This window comes from Penaeus chinensis, chromosome 10, assembly GCF_019202785.1.
Source record: "Penaeus chinensis breed Huanghai No. 1 chromosome 10, ASM1920278v2, whole genome shotgun sequence".
NCBI lineage: Eukaryota > Metazoa > Arthropoda > Malacostraca > Decapoda > Penaeidae > Penaeus > Penaeus chinensis.
The window spans coordinates 31276137-31284853 of NC_061828.1; positions in this window are offsets into that span (position 1 = coordinate 31276137).

An 8717-nucleotide genomic window follows, 5' to 3' on the forward strand; every position below is an offset into this window, starting at 1 on the left:
ATCATATCTTGCCATGATTCTTTTCATTCCGTCGTCGCATTTTTATTGCCTGTTTCCCATCTCTCCTTTTCTTGATTATCACTTTCTTTCTTGACATTTCAAGATACAAAACAAACAAACAAACAATGAGTGACTTTTGTCCTACTTTAGGTTCCATTTCTCTTCCTCTGTTCTTTCATTTCCATCTTTTCTTCACGTCTTTCTTTCCATCTCTCTTTTTCATCATGTCTACTCTCCCTCTCTCTTTTTCTATCCGTCTTTCTGTCTGTTTCTCTCTCTCTCACCCTCTCTCTCTCTCTCTCTCTCTCTCTCTCTCTCTCTCTCTCTCTCTCTTTCTCTCCCTCCCCTCTCCTCTCTCTCTCTCTCTCTCTCTCTCTCTCTCTCTCTCTCTCTCTCTCTCTTTCTCCCCCCCCCCCCTCTCTCTCTCTTTCAACTCCATTCCCGGAGAATTGTTCCCTACCTATTCTAGCATTCCGTTTACTCACCCCCCTCTCTCTCTCCTCTTTCTCTCCATCTACTTCCTCCTCGCGTTTTTTTTTCTCCTCCCTCTCTTTGCCATGACTTCATTACTCATGCCTTCTGGCTGTTGATATATTCCAACTTATATTATTCATTACTGTTCACTTTTCTTATCCTTTGGTGTTTTCATCTTACTTCTTTTATTCATTTTGTGCGTTTTCCTCTCATTTTTTTTCTTTGTAATTCTTCTCTATCTTAATTAACTTCTTCTCTTCTTATTGTTTCTTCTTTCCTCTGATTTTCTAGTTTATTTTTCCCCCCGTCGTCTTGAATTCATGCTTACTTTCTAAATATCTCTACTCCTACTACTACTACTATTACTTCTACTCCTACTACTATTACTATTGCAACTACTACTTCTACTGCTCCTACTACTATTACTACTACTATTGGTACTACTACTACTACTGTTACTACTGCTACTACTACTACTACTATTATTATTGCTACTACTATTACTACTATTACTACTACTACTACCACTGCTACTACTATTGCAACTACTACTACTATTACACCCACTACTACTACTATTGCAACTACTAATTCTACTACTACTACCACTAATGTTGCTACTACTGCTAATTCTATTACCACTACTACTACTAATGTTGCTTCTACTATTACCACTACTACTACTACTACTACTACTACTACTATTGCAACTACTACTTCTACTACTACTACTACTGTTGCTACTGCTACTACTACTACTATTGTAACTACTACTATTGCTACTACTACTACTAGTGTTACTACTACTACTACTGCTACTACTACTACTACTACTTTTAATAACAATAATAACATTAATCATAGCTGGAATAGTGAGAAAAAAGCTTGATACAAGACACGTATCTCTCTCATTCTTTCTAGATATATAGAAATTATATCAATTGGCTACCCTCGCTAGTGCTTAATAGTATCTTTAAAACTTTCTTCCTTTATTCATTATCATCTATTTTCTCATTCCTTTTTCATTTATCCATTAATTGCTTTGTTCCCTTTTCACTCTGTAACTCACTTTCTCATATTCCCCTCTTTTTTTTGCCTGCTTCTCTCATGCTTTTTACTCTCCTGTTGTTTGTATTCATTCACATGCCATTTCTTTCTTTATCTTTTTTTCTCTCTCTCTCTGTTTCATTTTCTATTTTATTTGTTCTCGCTTTTCTTCTTTTTGTAGAGTCGCTCCCCTCTTCTCTTTCTTTCTTTTTTCTTTTCTCCCCTTTTCGCAGTTTGTTCTCATCGGTGTTTGCTTCCTCTTCAGTTTATCATTTTTCCTTTTCTCCCTCTTTTGGCCATTTTTTTTCCTCCCTTGCTTTGTTCTGACTATTCTATTTTTCTTCCCCTTCTTCTTATTTTTTCACTCTTTACTTCTTTTCAAAGTCTTGCTTTTCTAGTTTAGTTTATGCGTAATATTTTCTTTTATCTATATTTGCATATTCATTCTTTATTTTTTTATCTATATTTTATTCATTATCAATTCTCCTATATTTTCTCTCCCCTTTTCTGTTTATATTCCTCTCATCATCCCATCCCCTTATCTCCCTCTCCCCCCTTATCCTTTGCATCTTCTTCTCTACAACATTCATCTTCGTCTCTCCCCTTCTTCTCCCTTTCTTCCATAGCTGCCCCCCATTGCCCCTCGAAGCTCGACCCAGCTATTCAAATGTTACGGGGAAAACCCGTAGATTTTCTCCCCCTTTTCAGACTCGTAAACAGGGATGGAACAGTGCACCAGAAGCTGGTAAGGAATGAAGGTAGGTTTTGCCCTTTGAGATAGTGGAATGAGGGGGGGGGGGGGGCAGAGACAGAGAGAATGTATAGGGGTGGAGGAAAGGAAGGTGGGGGGTTTGGGTGGGGGTGTACTAGAGGTGGAGATGTATGGGAGGGCAAAGGTGGGGGAAGGTGGGGAGGGGGGAGGCTATTGTTTAAAGGCGTTGATTGGTATGTCTAAAAGGTGGGGGAAGGGGTTGGTATAGGAGGTATAGGAGGGGAGGGGAAAGGGCGTTGGGGGGGGGGGACGTGGGAGGTAGAGGGTGGATGAGGTTGGGGGGGGGGAGAGGAGTGGGTGAAAGGGTGAACGTATGGGGGAGAGAGGAGGGACAGTCTGAGTGGAAGAGTGTAAAGGGAGATGGAGTCATAGAGAAGGGTGGAGGCTGATGTAGGGATTAATATCAGATGGAAAAGATAAAGATGCAGGGGATTTAATCCTCCCCCATTTCCTCCTTTTTCCTCGTCCTACTCCTCCTCCTCTTCTTGCTCTTCCTCCTCCTCCTCCTCCTTCTTCTCCTTCTTCTCCTCCTCTTTCTCTTCCTCCTCCACGTCCTCCTTCTTCATCTCCTCCCTCATTTCCTCCTTTTTTCTCGTCCTACTCCTCCTCCTCTTCCTTCTTCTTCTCATCCTTCTCCTCTTCCTCTTCCTTCTCCTCCTCTTCCTCTTCCTCTTCCTCTTCCTCCTCCACGTCCTCCTCCTCCTCCTCCATCTCCTCCTTTCCCCCTCTTTTCCTCTTATTCTTTCTCTCTATTTTTTTCTGTTTTTTTTTCTTATCTTATAATTCCAACTTTTAGGTTAATGGCAGATCAAAGATTTAAAAATACGATTTATTCTGGAGGATTTGATACGTTTTTTTCCTAATGCTTTGGATATTCCATTTAAGAGACTTTCATTTGGTTTTATATACTTCTTTAGCGTAACTTTGAATATGAAATTGATGATACTAATAGCTATGGTAATAACGATGATAATGATATAGATATTAAAGTATCTTAAACTCTCTCTCTTTCTCTTTCTCTTTCTCTCTCTCTTTCTCTTTCTCTTTCTCTTTCTCTTTCTCTTTCTCTCTCTCTCTCTTTCTCTCTCTCTCTCTTCTCTCTCTCTCTCTCTCTCTCTCTCTCTCTCTCTCTCTCTCTCTCTCTCTCTCTCTCTCTCTCTCTCTCTCTCTTTCTCTCTCTCTTTCTCTCTCTCTCTCTCTAATTCATTAATTCATCAATTTATCTACTCGTCGTATATGTATATGCGTGCGTGTATCAACCTGCACATATAAACGTGTACAAGTATATACAAATAAAAAGTTCTCACACCGACAAAGGGCTATGAAGTGTGCACCAGCAACAATGCAATCTGCAATAAATAAATAAGGTATTCTAATATTACTACAGAGCAAGAGAAAATAACAAAACCCGTATTTACAGTATTCTAGAGATGGCAAGAACGGCGCTGATTGTGAAAATTTGTTTGGAAACGCTAATTAGAAAATAATAATAAGGAGGAGGAACAAGAAGTGGTGAACAGTAGGTTAATTTTGAGTAAGTAATTAGGTAATTAGAATATAAACTTCTTGAAGAGGTTTCATTTTTTTTTCGTTTGATTGCTATCCACTCTCTGTTTCTCTCTGTCTTTATATCTCTCTTTCTTTCTTTTTCCTATCTCTTTTTCTTTATCTTTCTCTACTTATCTCATTCACGTTCTCTTTTTTTCTCACTCTCTCTCTATCTCTCTCTCTCTCTCTCTCTCTCTCTCTGCCTCTTATTCTTTCTCCCTCTCTCCCTGCCCTTCTCTCTCTCTCTCTCTCTCTCTCTCTCTCTCTCTTTCTCTCTCTCTCCCCTCCATGCCCCCCCCCCCCTTCTCTCTCCCTCTCTCACTCTCTCAATCTCTCTCGCTCTCTCCTTCCCACCCTCTCTCTCCCCCTCGCTCCCTTCCCCCCCCCCCTCTCTCTCTCTCTCCCTCTCTCTCTCCTCTCTCCCCCCCCCCCTATATCTCTCTCTCTCCCTTTCTCTCTCTTTCTCTCTCTCCTTCCCTCCCTCCCTTTCTCTCTCTTTCCATCTCTCCCTCTGTGTGGTGCAGCGGTAGCGATCTCGTCTAGCAATCTTGCTGACCTGCGTTCGAATCCCTCGCCGCCAGTGGATGGTAACCCCGGCCATTCCTTGCACACAGGGGATAGCTTAGAAGCAAAATGAAACAGACAGTATGTCACACCAAGAATATCCATTGTAATAAATGGAATCAAAACTAAACTTTAAACTTTAAACTTAAACTCTTCTTCCCTCCCTCCCTTTCTCTCTCTTCTTCAAATCGCCAGGGAACAATACACTTTCTGTTGTTTAATCGCTTTGTTGTTATCCACCCACTTCGCAAATCTAATCTGCTTTTTTTCTTCTTCTTCTTCGCATTTGCATCCGTTCAGAATTCTCCCGCATTCGATCTAGACACTTATTCAGTCAGTGATATTAATCTCTTTACGGAATAGTCTTCTCTTTATTGCATCTCTATTTCTATTTTTTTTTTATCTTCTTCTGTTCGTTCCCCCTGTTCGCTCTACTGGTTTTTTTTCTTCATTTAGTTTAGTTTTCTTCATTTAGTTTTTCCCTTTCTCTCTCTCTCCCTCTCCCTCTTCCACTCTCTCTTCCACTCTCCCGTCCTCTTTCTCTCTTCCTCTCTTTCTCTTTCTCTTCCTCTCTCTCTCTCTCTAACTCTCTCTCTTCCACTCTCTCTCTCTCTCCCTCGTCCTCTTTCTCTCTTCCTCTCTTTCTCTTTCTCTCTGTCTCTGTCTCTCTCTTTCTCTCTTCCTCTCTTTCTCTTTCTCTTTCTCTCTGTCTCTGTCTCTCTCTCTCCACGCTTTCTCTCTCTATCCCTCTCACTCTCTCATCCTCCTCTCCCTTTCTCCTACACCCTGCTTCTAATTGGTAGCTCCTTCCCATTATTCCTCTCCTTCGCCTCTTTCATCTCCTTCCAAAACTCGTATTCTGAATAATCTTTATCTAATCTATGTTTTTCTGCTTCTCTCTCTCATCTTGAACACAAAATATTTGTTTTCGTTTTATTATTGTTTTTATTTATTTATTTTTTTCCTATTCAAGCTTCTTACACACTTTTTTTCTCTCCTTACCTTTTGCTTTATTTTTCCCTCGTTTCTCATATTCCTTGATCACGATTATTCCTCATTTTTCGCCGCCCTTCTGCCTGTTGCTTTATCTGGCCTGATTAATACAAGAAGCCAAGCGAAATCACGTCATTCTGATTACTAAGACATGATACGATGGGATTAATCAAAAACAAGAAGAATGTGGAAAAATAATTGTGTTGATTAAGTCTGCGTTGACGGGATGATTAATCCTGACAAAAAAAAAAAAAAAAAAAAAAAAAAAAATATATATATATATATACATATACATACATATATACATACATACATGCATGTGTACATAGAAACATCCACGTGCATTTCTATATCTAAGTTTAAATCTACCTATCTATCTCTCTATATCTATATCTGTCTGTCTACCTATCTACCTATATCTATCTATCTCTCTATATTTATATTTATCTATTTACCTCTCTAACTATGTATATCTACATTTATCGAAATATCTCTCTATCTATCTATCTATCTATCTATCTGTAGAAAAGGCATATATGAGAATGAATATTTCCCAGTGCAGGAGATGTATTTATTAATACGTATTATTTCTCATTCATATATATCTGTTTTTTTTTGTTTTTAACATTTGTTGCACTGAACACGGATTTATCTATCTATCTACATCTTTTTTTCTACCTATCTATCTATCTACACACACACACACACACACACACAAGCAAACATGCATTAATCAACTATTATTTAGAACACCAAATCTTAATATGATGATATGCATTAATATGATAATCGATTGAATTAGTGTTGATATAACGAATCCCAGGAAATTAAGAAGTACAACAAAGACGTAGACGAATATATCACCCAAATACTACACAGTATTTAATTCCCTATGTATTAAAATTATTTGCCAGTCACGATTATTTGCAATTTATAGTCATATTGCAAACGACTGGTGCGATGAATTGTACTGTCATTCACAATAGTCTCTATGTATAGGGTATATAAGGTTGAATTTAGAGATAAATGCATATGAGCTGCAATTTATAGTCTATGTTCTGCAATTTCGTGAAAAACGAGTAATAGGATGCAACCTTTAACATCCCATGACTACTAATGGTAGATTAAGTGATCAATTCTGAATATTCTATCTTGTATAGAATACGAATGAGAGAAAGAAGAAGGAGGGAAGGAGAATAGGATGGATGGCAACGGGAGAGAGAGAGAGAGAGAGAGAGAGAGAGAGAGAGAGAGAGAGAGAGAGAGAGAGAGAGAGAGAGAGAGAGAGAGAGAGAGAGAGAGAGAGAGAAAGGAGAGCAAAGCAAAGAAGGAAAACAGATCGTAACTGATGGTATGTCACCAAAAATAACCAGAAAACCTTTTCATGCAGATTTATCTATCATATTTATGTCCGTGCATTATAAAATATGAGGACAGTACTATTCAAATTCAATTAAAATTTCTGCATTTCACCAGAAGTTCAAACGTATCCTCGAAGACTGAATTTCTTTAAGTATAGAATTGTGGAATCATGAGAAGATTTGTGACGAAGATTATTCATAAGTCCCCCCCTTGTGTCACAGAAAATGGGATAGAAACATTATTATGTCCAATATTAATCTACAGTTTCTGCAACTTATAATATTTGATTTTAATATATTGAAATTGTGCTGCTGATTATTAAAATAACAAAACATTAAAATGAAGATGAAGATGATTAAGTTTATGATGATTATAGTAACAACAATAACGATGATCAGCATTTACGTCATTAATATTAATTATTACCATTATCATTATCAACACAATAATCATTATTATTATTATCATAGTAATCATTGTTATCATAATTATTAATTCAGATTTATCTATCATATTTATGTCAGTGCATTATAAAATATGAGGGCAGTACTATTCACATTCAATTAAAATTTGTGCATTTCACTAGAAGTTCAAACTTTCGTATCCTCGAAGACTGAATTTCTTTAAGTATAGAACAGGAAATTGTGGAATTATAAGAACGTTCGTGACGACGATATTCATAAGTCCCCCCTTGTGTCACAGAAAATTGGATAGAAACATTATTATTATCCTTATTAACACAATAATTATTATTACCATTATCATTATCAACACAATAATCATTATTATTATCATCATAGTTATCATTGTTATTATTATAATTCTTCTATTTATTATTATTATTATTATTATTAATATTATTATTATTATTATTATTATTATCCTTTTTATCATCACAATTATTATCATATCATTATTATACATTTTATTATCATTATCATTTTTATTATTATTATCATTGTCAATATTATTATTATCATTACTATTATTATTATTATCGTCTTCATTATTGTTATTGTTATTATCATTATTATTAACATTATTATTATCATTATTATTATTATTATTATTATTGTTTTTATTATTATTATTATTGTTATCATTATTATTATTACTATTGTCATTATTATCATTATTACTATAATCAGTAGTATCATTACCAATATTATTACTGCTATTATAGTTATTATCATTATTGGCGTTATTATTATTATTATTGTTATTACTTGTATCTTTATTATCATTAACATTATTAATATTGTAATTATTATTATCATCATTATTATCACTATCATTATTAATATCATAATAATTATTACGATACACATATATGTTTATTTAGCTATTTATCTATCTCATTCTCATCATTATAATTATCGTGATCATTGTCTTTAATATTATCATTATTACAATTATTATACTCCTGATCACGATAATAATTATTGTTATTATTATCGTCACCATGACTATCATTATCATCATTGTCACTATCATCGCGTTCCATGTAAGGCCAACAAAAACAAACAAACAAACACACATAGAAAGTTCCCTCACTAAGAAAACAAAAATGGGGGGGGGGGGGGTTAAACACATGCAACAAAAACAAACAAGGAAAACAGAGAAGATGGGATTTTGAATGCTAATTAAATATATGACTTTTTTTCTCTGAACTTCTTGGTATCAATCAGCTTTTCTCTACCGAACGAAAAACTCCAATCCCATTCGGTTATTGATAGGTGGAATTACGGAGATGAAAGCTAAAATAAGAGCATTTAATCAAGGCAACTGTTCGGAAATCCCCTTTGATACGCTTACTCTTGAAATGTGAAGTTGTGAAGTACTGATAAATGTCTTTCAAGTAATTATCATAAATTCAACTTCGAGACTCTTAATGAAGTAGCTCAATGCTACGTCTTTTATATTAATCAGCATATAATAAGAATATCGAAGGGAATAC